Source organism: Serinus canaria, chromosome 3 (genome assembly GCF_022539315.1).
Source record: "Serinus canaria isolate serCan28SL12 chromosome 3, serCan2020, whole genome shotgun sequence".
NCBI lineage: Eukaryota > Metazoa > Chordata > Aves > Passeriformes > Fringillidae > Serinus > Serinus canaria.
Genome location: NC_066316.1, coordinates 23,012,453 through 23,032,170, shown reverse-complemented (window position 1 = coordinate 23,032,170; position 19,718 = coordinate 23,012,453). Strand labels below are relative to the sequence as shown.

Sequence of the window (19,718 nt, the reverse complement as noted above, 5' to 3'; positions counted from 1 at the left end):
TAGGTTTTTTTCCTAACTTTTATAATTCCTAACACTCCTAACTTTGGGATTTGCCCATTCAGCTCACCTGCTTGGTGCTGTGGTGTCCTTCTCTAGCCACTCTCTAGGACTAGTTCTCGATGATGATAATTAAATACAGCAGTAGCAAGGATGACCATTAATTCCAACTAATTACAGTATCTGCTCCGTGTCAATCAGCCCCAGTCTCCTTTCTCACATCCCAAAAGTCTACCTCATTAACTTCATGTAGGTGGCTGGAACAGACATGGCACTGATGGACAGCATGCATGGCATTGTGGTTGACCTGAAAGCACTTGTTACATCCCTGCGTTTCCATGGTATCCTATGGGATGTGTTCCTATATTTAGATGAGCAGTTCAAGATTTCTCTAAAAATATCTCTGTTGAACTATGGTTACACATCAAACACACATGGAAATACTGAAAATGTAAACTCCTATGGTTCATGCAGGTTACTCACTGTTACTCAGTGCTGTGGCTTGTTTGGGTGGGATAATGGCAATGAGCTCTGCTCATTTTGGCTGCAGAAGGTGATGCATGTGTTTCCCTGCCTCCCAGGGTAAGTGTTTAGATGCAGTTAAAAATGATGAACAATTGGCTTTACCCCTGGAAGGGTGACTTTGAGGGTGGTTCTTATTATCCTTGCAATGGATTGATTTAGGTTGTTTACAACCTCCTTGTCATCTTTGTTTCTTTCCTCTGGTGACATATTATGTTTGTAGGCTGTCATTATGCAATGTTTCACATCTATACATGGCATCCCTATTTTCATACATAGTTGCAAAAGTATAATGGGAAATGTGATAAGCAATTTTCTCCAGTGGTGCAGTCAAGTACTGGCTTATACAAGTCAAGAGTCAGGGGAGGACAAGACAGGATTTGGAGCTAGATTCTGGTTGCAACACTGTTTGATTTTGTTTAGTGTTTTGTATTTTTTCACTGACTGCTTTTTATACCATGCAGACAGTCTTGATAGTCTCTAGCTTAGCTGTCTTCAGCAGCACAATGTAGTGTGCCCTTGAAACCTTATTGTTACACTCACAGAATGCTCTGTCCTTTTTTAGCTTTTATTGCTGAGAACCTTTGTTCCTGGATAGACTGCCACAGTGTGATCATGTACATGGAATGGTCCAGTTGGTATTGAGTACTAACTCTTTTCACTGCCATGGGCCACTAACATTCTGTATACTTCTACCCTACTCACTACTAATCAAGTTCAAATTTTGGGCCCTGTGGGACTGAGAGATCCAAAAGATTTTATTGTGAAGATGTGGAAGGCCAACTAGGGTGAGCAACCTGAGCAAACCCTAACCCTACCCTACCCCAACCTGTGAGCAAACCCTAACCCTCAAAGATAATGAATCTATGTGCAGGTTGAAGGTTGATCTTTCCAAGAGTTTAATTCATTTGGTCATTAAGTCACACCTTGGTAGTGAGCACCTACCCAAACCAAGGGCCATGCTATCACCTTTTTGTCCATGAATTTTGGAAAATGTATGCAGTCTCCCTTTGTGCCATACTGCTGTGCTGTATTGCACACACATTTTTCCCTCTCTGAGTGAGTAAGCCACAGAATGTGGTGAGTTCAGTTTTGATTTTTTGTGGGTTTGTTTGTTTGTTCATAAGACACAACCAGAGTGCATTCAGATACTGTAGTGATGGGTCTAGGATAAGAGTGTTTGTAGAACAAGCACTAATGTTTGAACAAGCACACACTGTTTCAAATGAAATACAGAACACTTATCAGTGCCTGAAATTGACTTTGGAACAAACAGAGGTCTTTTGAGAATTGTTTTGGATAGATATAGTATCCTGAATCACACATGACTTGCAGAGAAGAAACTGTGTTAAGATGACATTCAGTGTAACTTTCTTGTGTGACAGAACAGAATCTGCATTTTAACCAGACAGTTATGACAAATCTTGTTTAATTTGGTATCTGATGCAATAAGGCTTTCCATGTATTTATTTCATGCATCGGTGTATGTGAAGCTTTACTGAACCTTATTTGATCAGATTGTGTATTTGAAAGGTATTTTCCTATGCATTTTAAAACTGATTGCAACAGGGTAATTTATCTGCCTTGAAAGTAACCTTCCAAATATGCAGAAGAAGAAAAGTCTAGAAATTTGTTAGAAAAAATCTTTAGCATGAGACACATCAGTGGAGAATTCATAGATAAGCCGAAGGTCTAGGGAATAAGGAACTACTAGCTGTGTTCTTCCTGTGTGTTCTTTCACCCCCAAAGAGATATGTGTTCATACATTGATAATAATGACACTTTGGACTTAAATCACTTTCTAATTTCCAGATGCTGCACAGATTTTAATTAGTGTCTCACCTTGTTTCCAGTCAGCTCATTCTCATTGAGTCAGAAGACATTATTCCTCAGTATGCAGTGTTTCAGCATCAGCAACTTTCAGCTTGTGAACAGTCTAAAATCTATTCTTTCTACTGTACATGCAGTTTTTAAGAGTTATACATGGCAAGGTCAGTTGCATTTGAATAATTATGATATAATTTGAAAACATAATTACCATATGGGTAGTAAATCCGTTTCCATCATTATTGGTCAAATGTCAAATTTCTAGGATACACTTAATTTCTGTCTCTCATTCCTTCTTCACTCTGCTTTAATTTTCATAAATTGAGTCTTGTATTTTAGTTGTATAGGAAGCAAATTATGCTGAAAGAAACAAAATAGTATGCTGGGTTTTTGTCCTTCCACTGTTCATCTCCACATTAAATTCTTTTCACAGTCTTTTCTCCAGTTCTTCAAACCTGCTGATGAGCAGAAGTAGGCTCCTTGCAAATGGTGCCAGCACAGGTAGATGGACCCTTACCTGTGTTTGCTTTGAAGTGTGAGTTCCATCACCTAGCTGTTAGATGAAGCTGATGTTAAAACTTTGGGTCTATATGAAGTGGTTTGGGGAGTTTGTTTAGTCGTGTTATTTCTGTTGCTAATGTCAGAATCATGATAACTTCAGAAACCTAGAATTTGAAGGTGGATATGCCAAACAATTATTTTCATAATATAACAGAGGTCAATAGAGAATGTTTGACATAATCAAGTGCTGTCAGTAAAACATTTTTTTCTGTCCTGGTTTGGGACAAATTTGGAAGGGAACTTCCCAAGGGCATGTTCCCCTAAAGGGCAGAATTCAGCAACTTCGCCCCTGATCAGTTCAGGAGATAATCTCCTTAGAGAAAAGTGGAAAAAACTGCTTATTTAACAAAGTATTCACAAGCATGAAAAAGTGAATAATATTCAACAATGAAACCTCTTGTTGTTCTGAAGAGATGGTAAATTCAGAAAGTCCTTCTGTGGTTCAGAGGAAGAGTCCTTTTGTGGGGTGGGTTCAGCTCGCTCAGTTTCTCCCAGTCCCTCTGGGGCTCAGACCTGGTGTCCAGGCTGCAGAGCAGCTTGAGGGCTGGGGGTGCCCTGGGTGACTGTCCTGGTGTTCTGGACCAGAGAGAAGCCAAACAGTTCCAGAAAAAAACTGGTGAGGAGGGGGTTGGAATGCCCTGGGTGATTGTCCTGGTGTTCTGGAGTGGAGAGAAGCCAAACAGTTCCAGAAAAACAAACCAGCCCTGGAAAAGCCTTTCATGCCATAGCTAATGAGGAATACCAGCAAAAAACCAAAGAAAACTCCCAGTTTCTCTCTCTCTATATGTGGCAGAGAACTTGGAGAGCCCTGCTGTGAGCTTGGAGAAAGCTGAACTCTTACCTCTACGTTTTGAATATAGCGCGAAAAAATTCCATCGCTCCCCCCTTCTCTCTCTCTTTCTCTCTCTCTGGGCTTAGCCTAAAGCAACATTTCTGAGCAATAAGACAGACAATGGGGATGCCAGCATCATAAAGTCACCCCAGGACATTTTCTTTCCTTTTCTATCTCACATGTACATGGAGGAATTCCCATGGAGTTAGGGCAATGATGGCTGGCGGGATACAGGCCTTGCTGTGCTCCTTAGAGCTCTGATAAGCCTGGTACAGCAGACCTGGTACAGCGTGACCTGGCAGAGAGATCCTGACTCCCTCAGAAATGAAACCAAGGTAGCCACAGAAAACCCTGCCCAGGGCTCTCTGCTTTCCTGCCAAGTGTTGAATGTTGAGTCAGGGATATTGGATATTGTCTTGAGGATGCTGGAACTGCACTGTGCAAGTCACAGTGCTGTCCTAGTTTGTGACCTTTTCCAGAGGCAGGGATGGAATAGTTGAATACTTCGTGCTAAGTGCTGGATCAGTCCGTGTGCTTTAGATTTGGTGAGTGGTAGCCCTGAAGGGGTTTGGTTTCTGAGAGAGTCCTCCAGGCATGGCAAATAAGAGAAAAACTTGCAGCGGTGAGTATGTTGGAAAAAAGTACTGTCTGTGCAGTCCAGGAGCCTGTGAGAAACAGAAAAAAAGGGCTGTCAGTTACTATTTGTTTAAAATAGGGTGAATGGAAAGTGCCTTGGATCACTTGAAAAGGTTTGGGTTTTCCATGTTATGTAAGTACATGTGTCTGTTGTTAAGCATGTATGTGCTGTCCAATTAAGCAAGACAGGTCTGTGCTAACACAGCAGAAGAGTTTAACTCAATAGAGTTTAAATGCACCATTGGTTTGTACTAATATCACTTGTCTTGTTCCTTCACATCATTTCTTTCAGAGCCAGTAATGGCAGAACAGGGTTTGTACTGCAAGGGTTTTATCTGAACTGGCAAAATGTTAAACCTAAATAGCGTTATCAACTAGAAAATTTAGAAACATGGATGGGACAGACTTGTCTCACATGTCAAGCACTGCATATAGGCTGCTGCCTGATTTTGAGTGCTATCTACAGACTGACATGGCTGTGTGGTATTGTTCTTAATCCTTGCAGGATTATGTACAGAGAAGATAAAACGCTTGGATTCAACCAAAACTTCTTTGCTGCTTTATTTCTTGTAATAAGGAATGTGGAAGGGGAATCCTCTCCTAATTACTGAATCTCAGTGACTAGACTAGAAGTGATAGTGAAATAATGCTGGGATTTTAATTTTCAATATTAAACTTCAGTTTTAAATAAAATGAGACAGAAGTTGAATCAGTTGAATCAGTTGAATAGATTACACAGTAAACAATTTATGCAGTCCACTTCTTCATCTTGTTTGCACCCAAGTGCAAAAAAACCCAAGAGGGAGGAATCAAGCCTGCAGCACACAAAAAGTGTTTTCTGCATGTTTGGTTCACAAAACCAAAAAATGATATTAAATATTTTTTTTTATCATTTTACCTTTGAAGAATTCTGATTTAAAATATGTGGTGGTTTTCATATTGCTATTTTCCTGTAGAAAGTGAAAAAGCATAGCAAAGGCAGCTGAAGGTAGAAGATGGAGAAGAATGCCCTTGCTATTGATTTTAAACTCTACCTGTTCAGCAAAACAAGAGTCACAGGAACCACAGCTAGGCTACCATCACAAAATGTAGTCAGATTTAATATTGAACTCTATTAACAAGGTTAAAAAATGCATGATAATTTTGAACAGGTTTTCTTTCTCATAGACAATGAGCAAGGCATAATATCTGTCCTGTGCAAAGATCCTGTTGAACACAGGTATTATCATTGTGAAGAATTGTGTATTACACAACTAGAATTATGTGTAAAACTCAATTTATAATTTAAATGTTGCCTGCATTCACTTTTGTTCATTCTTTGTGGTTGTTACACTAGGAGCTAAAAATCGCCTCCAGTTCCGAATAGCAGCAGCCCTGCTGGAAATCTTCAACCTTCTGCCAGCAGTGGAAGCTTTAGAGGTTGTAACACCAACTTTTACTGGCTTTATGCTGTCCCCTATAGCTTTAAAGGGATTTTGGAGCTTGCTTAAATGAGTCCATGTTCAGATCCTTTGATTTCCAGCCTTTCATATCATGCCAGGCAGGAGCAGAAAAGCCATTGCCTGTTGAGATCTCAAGAGTAGCCCCAGCAGCTCGTGCGTTCCAGCTCGGAGGAGAGGTGATGAGGGAGTGAGGGAACAAGGGCTGTCCAAGAGGGATTACCTCAGGAGCCTGTGTCATATGCTCAGCTTGTCCCATAAAGGCACAGAAGAAAGCCTGAGCTGCAGAGAAGAGTGTTTGTACATTTGTTCTTTAAGGAAAATTGGAGCTTAACAGTGATACCTCCCAGCTTAGCTGCCAAGTTAGTACCATGCATGTGCTTGGAAGAGGATTTAACTGGCAGCCTTAATGTTAAGGACTTTAGTTTAGTTTGCACTGTATTTTTTGGATGGTTTGATAATTACTTCTCAATAAATATGCAAGTAAAAATATCAATAGATTGTGAAGCATAATAAGAGTGAACATGCAGGAAGGCTTAGAAGATGAAAACTCTTCAGCCAGGTCATAATTTTGTAGTTATTCTGCCCAGTGTATAAGATGAGAAAACCATTGTATCTTGCATGTGGTATTAGGTTTTTAGAGTGAAGAGTTCTTAATGTACAAAGCATTGGTTTTAGCTATAAAATGGAAATCCTTTAATGCATGTGCTCTGGAAATTGAACTAACATTCAAATGGAAAGAAATATCTGTCAAGTTCGCTCTGCTAAATCCAATGTCCAGACTAAGTTAGTGGTAAATTAATATATTTTTATCCTGGTGCTTTGCTACATGTGTGCTCTTCTTGATGAACCCTACCCCTGCATCCACAAACCTCACAAAACATGCAAGGGTCCAGCCAAAACATTTATGTGAATACATGCAGAAAAATAAGTATAAACATACAACTATTCAATGGGGTTTTTTTTCCTCTTGAAATAACAGTTAATTGTAGCATGATCTCTGTAACTGTGAAAGGTCAAGAAATCTTTCTGATTCTTCAATCCTCGCATTTTGAAAATATTTTGTTTGGCTAATTTTAGGGGTAAAGAAGAGGATGCTTGATGCAAAAGGTACTTGGGAATGAAAACAAGCACATAATCCAGATCCTTATCCTTCTGAAACTGATGAAGAAAATCTTGCTGACAAGAAAAGAAAATATGATCTGGCTTTTTCTTTTAGGAGCAAATGAATTCATTGTTCTCACTGTACAGGATAGAATGGAGACTGAGACAATCACAGAATTGCCAGGTGGTCACAAGAAAAGGATGGAGTGGGCTGCTGTTGTGGGACTAGAGGATATTTAGTTTGTAGAAGATGAGAAACAAGTGAAGGCAGCTTAGCATTACTAATGGTAGCTGTGCAAGCAAGTGAAAATGAGAAAGAATCATTTTATGCCCACTCAACTTCACATTAATTCTCACTGAACATTAATAAACAGTACTCTAATGATGGGTCATCATTATCAATCTCTGCAGTGGTGCTGTCAAACAAAACATTTGCATTGTAAACAGAAAATGTTCCAGGATGTTGTCAACATGCTTGACCCCACATAATTACATTTGGCTTTTTGGTATTCATGAATTCTGTGCATATGGCTTTGCTCTGCCACTGTATGAGCTCATAACTGAGAATTAGGAAGTTTAGGGAAGAGGTAGGGGAGAATGGGAGACTCCTCCTTAAACTGGCTGAGCATTTCTAGTCTGCTTCAGGGCAAAGTGTCCAATCACTGGTGAGGGTACACCTGAAATTCAGGTACCTTTTCATTGCTTCTTAGCTCTTGGTCTCAGCCAGGAGCTGATGGATGCTGTACCCCCACATCCTTCCTTCTGAAGGAGCCTGTGTGTGGAAGGGAAGGGGCTCTTGGAGGCAGAGATTTGCTGCAGTGTGAAGGCAGAAAGTTTTGGATAAAACTCTGCTTGCAGCTCTCCAGGCTGAGTGATACCCATGTGGGGGATGGCTTGTGACTGGGAAGGCTTGTTCCCAGTGAAGGAAAATGCCTTCTGCAAGATGGTGGGAAATCAATAGCTGAGAGCACTGGATGCCTACTGCCTTCCAGGTGAGGCTGGGCTCAAGGACCAATGTTCCACCTCCATCCAGCATCACCCATGGTTTGGGGGGCAGAGTCTCATGTGTGCTTTTAGTGTAGTGGGACGCTGTCTGTTTGTGCATGCATTTGGTTTTTTGTTATCTTCACTGCCTCATGGCAGAACTGCAGAAGGATGGAGGGATTTTGTACTGTCAGATTCTCTCCCAGGTGTGCAGCTTTCAGCCCAGGGTGGTACTTGCATCCTGTTGCTGAGGGGTAGCAGTTATTGAATATTGAAGCAGTTTAAGTGCTTTGTTTAATATTTGGTGAATAATTCAAGCTAATCCATAGCTAGCTTATCATGACACTCTTTAGATTGATGGTTAGACTTTAACTGACAGATTTGTTTTTTTCTTGAGGTTTTTCAGGGAAAATAAACCAGTTTGTGTTGATGATTCTATTTAATTCTTTGAAACTATCTTACCTCTTTGAATGCTATTTCTTAGCTGGCTAGCCCTCAGTCCTAGGGATGAGGTGAGCACAAGCTACTGTTTCATAGTGTGTTCCCAAGTACCACCAGGAATTTGCTAAGCAGTTCCCAAGCTGGATGAAATTTTCTTATTCTTGTTGGTTACCTGCACTTTTGAAGAAAGAAAAGGAGTCTGTTTTCTTTTTACAGTCTGTTGAAATCTCAAGAAGGGGAAAAACATGAAAACAAGCACTGATGACCCAATGAATAAACCAGATGCTCCCTTGAATACCTTTCAGAGAATTTCATCAAGGCACACTGACTAGAATGCTGCTGATATCCTTAATGGTCTTTAACCTGTTTTCTGTCTTTTCTGGCTTACATTTGCACTTAACAGTTAAAACATTTTACATTAACAGTTAAAACTAGTTTTGTTGATTCACCATCTTGGGGCTTTTCTTGAGGATCAATGCAAAATCATTACTTTATCAATTGTTATTTGTTCTTTCTAACAAAAAGAATATCTTTAGACAACTGCAGAGATAAACAGCTCAGTGTTGTAGCAGGGTAAGAAGATTTATGGTACATTTTCTACTTAACTTTCCATGACACCTTAACTGATGATTTTTCCCTGCCACTTTTACCATTTCCTTTTCCTTGAGTATGCGCCTGGGGGTTTTTTTCCCATTTTTTTAAACTGGTTTTTCCCCATCCTTACATATAAATTTATATTTCTGGCTGTAACTACAGCATTTCTTTCTCAAGTTCTACCTTTGCATTGGAATAATTTCTTGCTCTATGTTTAAAACTTAGTGGTTTGTTTAGCTCTAGCCTCTGTTGCTCCTGACTTCACAGGAGCTGATATTTTCCACTTTGGTTTTTACCTGGAGTGAACCCTGTTCCTGGTGGTCATTAGGGGTTTGTGTCTATTCTTTCTTTACAAATGAGAAAAAAGGAGGTCATTATTTAAGGGTGCTACTTCAACAGAAGTAAATATTTTTCTTCACTTTGCTCAATTAAATTTATGCTCATTCTCACTTAGATTGGTTTGGGCTGATAAATGTGTATTGTGCTCTACATCAGAGGTGATTTAACTCTGCTGGTGTTTGAAGGGTTTTTGACAAGAGGCTGGAGATTGTAGAGAAGTTCTTTATTGTGGAAGGTGCTGTATAATCTTAAGTGATCCCAGCTTTGCCTGGACATCTCAATGCCTTGGCTGTACTTTATAATAGTCATTTCCCAGAACTGCCAAGTGCATTTTCTAAGAAATGTGAGCTCAGGAGAGGTGAGTGAATTACTCCCTTTGGAATAATGTTAAAAATCTAGCTATTCAAACTCTTTGCACATTCAGTTTGGAGGAATATGTAATGCTGTGCTTTCCCTAAGCAGATACTTTGACATTGCTCAAGTTTCCTGCCATATTTATTCATCATCCCCTCTGTATTTCTACATTTCATTAATTACATGCCTTTATTTCAGAGATCCATTGAAGAACATTTTGTTGATTTGGGTTTAAATTTGAAGATTGTAATACTTACTGAATATTCCCTGATTTTGGGTCTTTTAACATTATTCTGGTCACACACAAATTTGTATTTCTGATGCACCCAAGTGAAAGTCTTCTGACATCTTGATTTCTGTCTGTCTATAGAACTGTACAGCCCAGTGAAGCAAAGGTATTTCCTGGTTTGGTGAAACTGCTGTGTGGTCTGTGGATACTAACAGTGCCCTTTGACATGCATGTGTACAAAGGGATATAAAAATGCAAAAGAATCATCAAACTCTCCACAAAGGAGTCTGCAAAGATTAAACAGTCTTTCTGTTACCTAGCAAATTTTAGAGGGCTGTTCAATTTTATTACCTTGTCTCCAAGCAAAAAAGGTTTAATGAGGAAAATAAATAGGTTCTGTTGTAGTGACTGCATTTTGTGCACTCCTTTGACAGAGGCATGCTGGAAAAGGTAGCTGTTAAGTGCATGGTGATGAGTGTATTTAAACACCTGAATTCACTCATACAGATGAATCCACATTTTTTCTGATGTATCTGGCATACAAAGATTAGCAGAATGGCTAAATAGCTTGTGCTTACACCTGTGGAATTAAAATCAGCCTTCTAAGAGAAGGGAGAAAATATAGTACTTTATTCTTGGTGTGGCAAAAGCAACAAATGACACATACTTAACAGTTCTTCACTAGCTGTAGCACAAACAGTTTGATATGTGCAGTCACATGCAGAGGAAAAGCTGGTCTGTTGCTTCAGCTGTAGTTGACAACTACTGTAAAATGTGCTGTTGTGAATGAACTCTTATGAAGAGAGATGGCAAGGGATGAGATTTGTTGCAAAGGGTTTATTTGTGTGGGAAAATTTTGACTATGCTGCCTCCAGATGAGGTATGCAGAGTTCTGAATTTTGAGCTGGGCCCTCTGACATAGAAATAGTCCAGATTATGAACTTTCTAACACATTTTGAAGTATTAGAAAGCAGGCATTCTTTATTACAGCACTGACACATTTGGAGGATTTTTCCTCCGATTGAACGTGTGTTGTGAAACTTTACAACAGTATTTAATCCATTGTGGTCATGCACACTCATTACAATCAACTTCCTAGCTGATACATAAACATCCCTCTCTGTAGAACTAATTTACATGTCTCTGCCTCTCACTGGAAGTCTTTTTATGGTTCTAGAGGGTCATCTAAAAGGGTCTAAAGTGGTCATATTTACTGAGCCCCCAGTTTTGCAAATGACCTTGCCTTGAACTTTTCTTAGGGCATGCACTGCTTCTTGTTATATACCTTTGCTGCAAAAACCACTTAGGTTCCTCATGATCTGTTTATCCACTGCTTCCAACTACACTTAACATCCTGTGTGTCTACTTTTACATTCTTTAATCTGATTTTCTAGCTAGTCTTTAAGCTCTATTTTATAATTTCAAAGGAACTACAAATTTCTATTCTCTGTGTTGTCTCTCAAGTCCCTCCTTTTCTTGTCTTTTTCAGACAAGTCTCAATACTTCATTTTCCAGCACAAAGTGCTACAACATCTGTAACATTGATTCATAATACAAGCAAGTACTACAATGATTACAGTGACTGCCACCACTGCATTTCGTAGCAGTCTCCAATTTGGTAGCCATGAAGTAAGCCAATCTCACCAAGAAGAATGTTCCTCTTTCTGCTAGTCTTCTACTGCTCTTTCTATTGGGATGATTCCTGCCTGTTGGGCTTCAAACCCATCACTGATAGCACACACTCCTCCCTGGGTAGCAAGCAGATGATCTAAGGCTGTACAGTTCTGTAAAGCCACCATTCATGTTTGTTGGAGCTCACAGGATGTGCTATTTGATATTTTAATAGTGTTGTTCACTACTCCTTGTAATAATTAGCTTGTTAATATAAATTCCATAGTGCAAGGCAGCACACATGGGACATAGCATGAACCATAATCTTTTGCTTCCCAAAATCAAAGGAGTTTATTGTGGATCATCCTGGACTCCCTGGATGGAAAATGTTCTCCTGGCCCTAAGAATTCCTTGTAGTTGTTGCCAAAGTTCTTTAAGGGGAGGCATTAATACTGCTTAGAAACAGGGAGCCAAACCATCCTTTAGGAAGCCATATGTAGGCATTGTCTCTGCATATCCAATAGGTCCCATTCCCAGTATCAGAGGTCTGAATTCCTATTTCCCACTGTTGCACTGCTGGTGGATCTAGGGCTCCTATGTGTGCTTCTGTTGTGTGCTTGCTGCAATGAGGCCAGTGGAGTTTCACAGAGGTATTGCAGCTGGGAGTGGTATAATATTGGCACTGATTTGTTTCAGCACTCTGAGTTTAGTTCTATTTTGAGTAAAAAATAAAGTATATAAATCCTTTCATTTTAAGACCCCTAACTGCAATAGTTTTAGGTTTCTTCTGAAGGGGAATGTTTCTGAATCCTGTTAAATTTATAATTGTGTTTCTGTGTTCTATTGTACAGCTTTCTTTTACCATTTCTTCATTGACTCCACTAAAAGTCAGAGCCCATTAACAAAGTTGTTGCCAGCCCATAAGGGTGGACCATCCGAAGGAACCCTGTTCCTCCCAACATTATTTGAGAACATATCCAGCAATTAGTTACGTCTATTATTTTAGCTACTTTGATCTTTAAACTTTCATAAGAATTTTCTGGACCAATCCCTTGGTGAAACTCTAAAAGTCTCTTTGGTGAACAAAGACTTTGATTAGCTATCAAGGTACCACTCATAGGTGTAAATAATACTTCAGTTAAAAGGTTACTCATTCTCTTTCCTCACTGTTTGTGTTGGGGACAATAATCCCATTGTCCATGGAGCTGACGCCTTTTTGATTCTAGAATAATGCACCCAAGTTCCTTTACTGTTCAGTTTTACTGTGATGTATGTGGTTAGCAGTACTTGGTGGAGTCCCTTTGGCTGGAGAGGTGCTGGATCCCTGTCCCTAAAGTACACCCAGTTTCATGGTTGAAATTTGTGTGCTGCAGTGTTTTACCTGAAGATATGAGATAGTTACTGAGGTCTTGCCCCACCTTTAGCATGCACATCCCTTGGGATGTGTGGAGTTTGATAGGGCTGACCCTAGAGCAGCTTGTAGGGGCTTAGTTTTTCCCTGCCCTTCAGCTGGGTCCTGATTCTCTACAAAGCAATTGGGAGAGCTTGAACTCAAGTCAATGAGATTTCTTGACAGATTTTACTGAGCTGCAGTTTAATAGTGTAATTCATCCTTTCTGCTTTTCTGCTAGCTTGTGGTCAGTAGGGAGTGTGTAATTCCCACTGAATTTCACTGTGTTGTCTGTCATACCCAGTGTAAGAGCTGGGAGAAGAAAAGAAAATAAGTGGGGGAAAAAGGAATTATTTAGTTGATGGGGTTGCTTATGCATTTTATCTAATGATTGTTTAGGGCACAATGAGCAATTCCTGGTGCAGAAATCTGGACTGGAATATCTGCACCTCTCTGAGTAATGCCCTAGCCACAGACTTGTTTTTCTCTTGCATATTCACTCTTTGAATCTCATTTATTTTCTGCCTGGTGGCAGCCTGGTAACAGACAGCTGGAGCACTCCTCTGAGAGGCAAGATATGTTGGTCTCCCTGGCCAAGAGCCTGACCTCTACCATTTTATAAGCAGAGAGTGACAGTGCTATTAATATATCCCTCTTCTAGCTGTGTTTTCAAAGGAGTAGATAGCCTGCCTGTTGTGCTGCTGAGCCTAGGTACCATCAGCACATGCTAGGTGTATTGAGAATATCAGGAGTGATTTGGGCCCCTGAGGAGAGGTAAGTTCAGAACAGCTTCAGGGAGCTCTGCAGATTCCTTATGGGAGGAGGCAGGAGAGCCTCCTGCCCAGCTCCATCTGTCAGCTGGGGGACACAGCCCTCTCCCACCCAGTAGCTGAGCTGTAGGTACTTAACTCCAGGTTGTTTGGGCAATAACATCTAGGCTTCTGCTGTCAGCAAGATGTTTGGGGTGCTGGTTTGAACTTAATGCCATACCCAGTCTTTTGGCTCTTTGGTCATCTGGAAGCTCTCCCATTTCCATTCTGATCAAAGGCAGCTCACTGGTAGTTTTGCATTTGACTGCAAACAGGTGGTGGTAGGCAGGGTTTCTTTTTTTCCTAGGTACAGCTGGAAGAAAACTAAACACAGCAGTCCATCAGTAATGAAACTTTTTCCATTAGATGGAAATATTATGATGTAGATTAAAATTTCATTTGAAATAATGAATCTCTTTGAAAACACGAACTTCCTTGGAAGAGTGAATTCAAAATGATTTATTCAGTATTCTGCAGTTACCTGCCCTTTGACACAGGGACACACTCGTTGTTTTTTGTGTTGAATGCATGGGAAGAAAAGTACTTTAAACACTTCTCAGTTTTTTGGTAGGAAACTTCACACTCAATCTTTGCTGGGAAACATGCTAGCAGTTATGAAGTGAATGAATTCAGGTCATATTTGTAAAGTTGAGTGTTCTTGCATATGAATATTCTCATTAATGCTTTGTAAACCAAATGGACTTAATTTCTCATTAAACATTTTTGTGGTAATGCAACAAGACTTGCCTGCAGCCAACATCAGCTTAAATATTTTAAAGGATCTGCATTTGTCAAGGTCTCTAAACATCAGGTTAAGCTGGTGAGGTGAGAGAGTCTCTTAGAGAGCTTAAAAAGCTTTGCCAACAGCCAGCAAAATTGCTAGGCTGTGAGAAATGTAGTTTACAAGAACAAGGCTTAGTCTCCTAATGAAAACTTTGCAAAATGGTATTCCAAATATCTCTGGTTATTTCTTTATTTCAGGTGCAAATATGAGTGGCTCAGCCTTCAAAGTCATGTTTATGGGAGATGTTTCTGTGATTTAAACCAAATTTTTCCTGTAGGACCCAGTCTTGCAATGACTTACAGGTGTGCTTTAGTTATGCACTCTGTGTAGCTCTGTTCAAGGCAGTGTCAGCTTGAAGTGACAAAACAGGAATCGTGAGAACTCACCCAGAAGGAAGAATTTGCAGAGCTGACACCTTTTTATTATGCAGCAGAAAAAGTCAATGGTTTAAGGCTGTGAAGAGAGTATTAAAACCACATGAATTAAGGAAGCCCAGCACCAGCAAAATGCTGCCTGGATGAGATTTTCCACACGTGTCCACAGATGAACACCCTCCCTGTACAGAGCCTCAAGTGCTTTCTGGTGCCAGGATGCAAGATGAACACTGCTTCATCACTTTTTCAACTTTAGCTGTGTTGTCTCTGTAATTGCCCAGTTCAAAACAGTGTGATGGTCACACACTTAAACCTTGAATGCTTTGAAACTTACAGAGACATTGGAATGTTCCCTGAAATAAACCACAAAATCCTCACATGTTAATTGTATTTACTTTGCCATTACAAGCAAATTAACTTTTACTTCTTTTAATATTTCACCTCATTCTGGATTAAATGTTCCAAGATCAATGCCTAAGAGAGGGAAAAAAATAATGTACAATATGCACCTTGCTGTATTACCTTTCTTCAGAAGGAAATTCAGGCACATGTTGAAGAAGGGTCCTGACAGAGCAGCAGTTAAACAGGTGCTTTACTTGCACTTACTTCAATATTTAAATATGTTTAAAATTACAAGCATGTGCAAGTAAGAGCAGTATGTGGAGGTCTCAAGGAATAATAGTCCTCCTGAATAATTCTTAACTGATTAAAAATGCTTCTTTTAGAGGTCTTCTGAAGTTACCAGAATAAAAACTTTGTAATGTAGTGTGTTTTTCAAGGGAATGCTTGTCAGATCTCTTATGATTGTTCTGGAGATTGCCACTTCAAGAAAACTAACAAAATGGTTATTGGATTTAAAAGGTATTCTCTGTAAGTAAATGTCACTTTTAAATACTTCAGCTATTGTGTTTGTGTTTGCATTACTGTAGGGATTTAAATGGTACCATTTGCATATTTTATCCAATTCTCTAATGTTCACTTAGTGGGTTAAAATGAAGCTAAGTTGTGTAAATGAAACAGCTTACTGGCTGTGGATAAGGTAATTTAAACTGCTGTACCTGGACTAAAAGTAATGCACTTTGGGGAAGACTCATACAAAGTATGCTTTGTTTGTGAAAGCAGCATGTTTAATTGCATGTAAGTTTTAGTTTGAACTCAAAAGAGAAATAGAAAGATAGAAACCACAGAAATATGTTTAAGGCTGACATCTTTGCCTTGGGAGAGGAAGGCTAGGAATGTATGTCATGTCAGGTATGGGGGTGTGCATGCAAATAATCTTTACTATATAACATTCTCTCAATATTTGTATTTATGTGCTTATAACACACCCCAGATGTTTTGAGATTCTAATGACATGGAGTTCCCTTCCCCCTTCTCTCCATGTTACATGCATAACTTTTTCTTCTGACAGCATGAAGCACTTTCCCTTGCTGTCCTTAAGGGAGGTCTGGCCAGCCCCAGCCCAGGAGTGGTTGGCAAAGCCTGGCCTGTGGTGTTCCCATGTTCCTCTCTGATAGTCTGCTGAGAAATTGTAGTTCTTTTGCCTTCAAGTTTCTCCTTTGAAGCTCTGGCAGTGATTGACTTTTGGCCCCCTAAGTTAATGTTTTATTTTTAAATGCTCACCTACCTAGACTGCATTTTTTTTGATACTAATCATTTTCAACAGGTCTAATATTGTCTGTAATTTTTATGGCTCTTAAGGGCCACCATTGCTGGCCATCCCTTTAACACAACCTGGAGGGACATGACCAATTACTACCCTCAAATCTACTTAATTCAACATCCTTTTCTCCTTGCAAAATATTTTGCTGCTTTCCTTTATTACTCTTGTCTTTGGCTTATTTACCAGCAAGTAACTGCTGAGTTTTCTTTTTCTCTATGTGAGTTAAGATAAATTTGTTGTATATTGGTGCCACATTTTTCAGCTTTTCTGCCCTCCTTACACTTGTAGAATAAATATGTCATGTGTTCAAGAGCTGTTTAGAAACTCTACTACAAGGGTGTTCCTTTGAGTTGAATTAGGCTGTCATGAGTACCCATGGTTACTTTTATGTGCTAATAGACTCCAAACCAGGGATTTTGAACTTCTGTGTGGATTTTCTGTGATTAGAAATGGGAATAATCTTAAAAGCTGCATGGAAGCTTAAAATGAGATATTTATGTAATGCTGTTCTACTTATGGTGCAGCAGGTCAGCATGTTCTACAGCAACCTCTCCATTTGTGTAAACCCTGAGTAAAGTGCAGGGTTTACAGAACAAAGGGACTGCAGGGAAAGAGTGCAGGTAGATGGAAGCATTGGGAAGAAGAAGAAAAATTAGGAAGTGTGCAGCTATAAAAGACATCGATTTGTAGTAGCCATTACTCCTTAAACTCATTCCCTGCCTCCTTCCTTCCCTCCTCACAGATTTTCTTACTAAAGTGGAGAGCAGCACAACTTTGTGAATGCACTGTAAGAGGTTCCTTTACTTCCCAATGGGAAGGGTGAATGAGGCACTGTGTAGGGTGTAGCTGCTGGACAAGGTTAAACACAACAAATGGTTAGTTACAAAGTGTGTGTTGTGTTGTAGATGGTAATAAAGAACTAATCTATTTCTTCTATCATCTGGCTAAATAATGCTTTTCCCAGGGTCATTCTCCCTCACACTTAAGTGTTTGTGCAGCTTTTTGTAATCAAATGAGTATTCTTCTGTCTAAACACACAGGGGAAGTATAGAGAAATGAGATTCTAAACTAGCAGGTTGTTCTAAAACAAGCAAAATGCATCTTTGCAGCAATGAGAGTTCTGGCATGGTTGTTTTGCAAGACAGTTTTGGCTATGGGAGTGTTTTGGTAATCAGAGAGCACAAAGTGCCTGGTGTTGAGCCAGGCTCTGCCCTGCTGCACACTGAGTTGCCTATTGCTTGTGGCAGGCCTGCCAGGGCAGCAGTGTGTGCCACCTACTTCACTGGGTATGATGTGCATGGATGAGAAGGCAGCAAATACTTTTTCTCCCTGATGTGTTCTGTAATGTAGTAATGACTTTTTTACATGATTTTTCTGAGTGAAAAATACAGGAACTTACAGAATTGCTCTTCACTCTGTTCCAGAGAAATGACTCAACATCTATCAATCCTGTGTAATGACTGTAAAACTGCCCTGACAGGGGAAGGCAAGACACATGATCTGAGAGTGGCCACTGCCCTTGTGACAAGGAATGGCAGCCAGCTGCCTGTCCATTTCCTCCTGGCATAGCAGGGAAGGAGAGAGGCTCTGCTTTCTGCTCTCCTCTGGGCCAGGGAGGCAGACTCTCCACAGTACTGGAGGGAAAGGTCAGACTGTTAGTAAAGATTTTATTCCTTTTGGCTTCTGTCCTTCTTCAAACAGGTCTTCAGGTAGTGGATTTTCAGTTGCACATTTGCCATCAGCCTCCCTACAAGCTAAAACTTCTCTAACCTTTAACGTTAATCAGAGTTAGGAGTTGTTGCTGCTCAATTATTATTGTTGCTGTTAACACTAAAAATCAGAAAATAGCCCATTTTTCTCTGCACACTAAGCTGAAAGCCCTTCAGGCCAACCTAAGCTGAGCTGGATTGGGAACAAATATGTTGATGCTGCTGAGCTCTTCCTGGCAATGCCACTGCCAGTGGAGGCTGCCTGTGCAGCTCTGCTCTCTTTACCCTCTGTGCCACAGCCCTGCAGGACATTCACTGCTTGCAGACTGCTGAGATAAACCCCTCTGCCATTAGGTTAATTGATTGCAATTGCAAGTGTCTGTTCAAACATAGGAAGGGGAGAGAGAAGAAAAGCAAAACATAAACTATTGGTGTTCATTTCTATTTGTTTTTCATATGCTTAGTGAAAAAGCACACCTATACTGAAAAACATGTAATCAGATGTTCCCTGTAGCAGATTGAATTAAAAAGGTGTATTGATGTTATGCTAAGAAAGAATTTAGAGCATTTGACACTTGCTTTTTTAATGACTTTTTGTTTACCCTTTAATTACGTTCATCACTGTATTTTAGCCCTTTATTTATTTTCTTACTTCCTAAGATTAGGAACAAACAGTGTGTTAATTTCCCTTTTAAATTTTTAAAATTATATTTATCCCTGAATATGAAAACTGATAACTAGAGATAAAAATTTCACTGGAAAATAAAAAAATCCCTGAATTATTTTAGCAAGTAGGAATAGTCTCAGATATGAGTACAGACTTTCTTGCCAAAGGAATGACAGCTGAGGAGAGCTGTCAGTGGTGGTTCTCTGATACCACATCTCCTTGCTGGTACCCATGAGCTGGGTGGTGACTCCCCTGCCTGATGGGCTTCTTCAAAGTGTTGACAGAAATATGCAACTCTTTCAGACAATGTCTGGCCAGGGGTCATGCCTTAATCAGGAAATGATGGGAGTGGATGTAGCTCTTCAGGCTGCAAGTGAAATGACCCACAAAATAGTGTCAGCTTTCAGAATCCCAATGCTTCTGGTATTTTTTCTGAAGCAGCACTGCTTTCTGGACACTTATAAGCATCAATTAATGACTAAGGTTATGACTTCTGGGTTCAGTTTAAATGCAGAATATAATTGCATGGAGAGTGTTTCATATGGGTTTCCAGGCATTTTTGGTATGAGTCCTCCAAAGGTCATCAGACTGACATGATCCTGAGAGTGTAATAGAAGAACCAGATGGGAAGTATTTACAGCTCACATAATTTTTAATGAAATATTTTAAATTACAACCTTTTAGTAATACAGTGTGTTTGCATGCATCTACATTTCTGACATATGGGAAACAGTCTATGGGATGTGACTGTATGTCACTTTATATAATGTTTTAAACTTTTTTGTTAACAATCTTATAATTTAAATTCACATGAAGAATAGAGGTAATTTCTGTAGCTGACTTAGAACTATT

The 19,718-nt window shown here is 39.7% G+C and overlaps 1 protein-coding gene across 3 annotated transcripts in view; it reads left to right on the top strand.

The window, feature by feature from the left end:
- Window positions 1–19,718, top strand: part of HHAT (hedgehog acyltransferase) — a 183,027-nt gene that overhangs the window by 89,870 nt on the left and 73,439 nt on the right. The window lies entirely within an intron of this gene.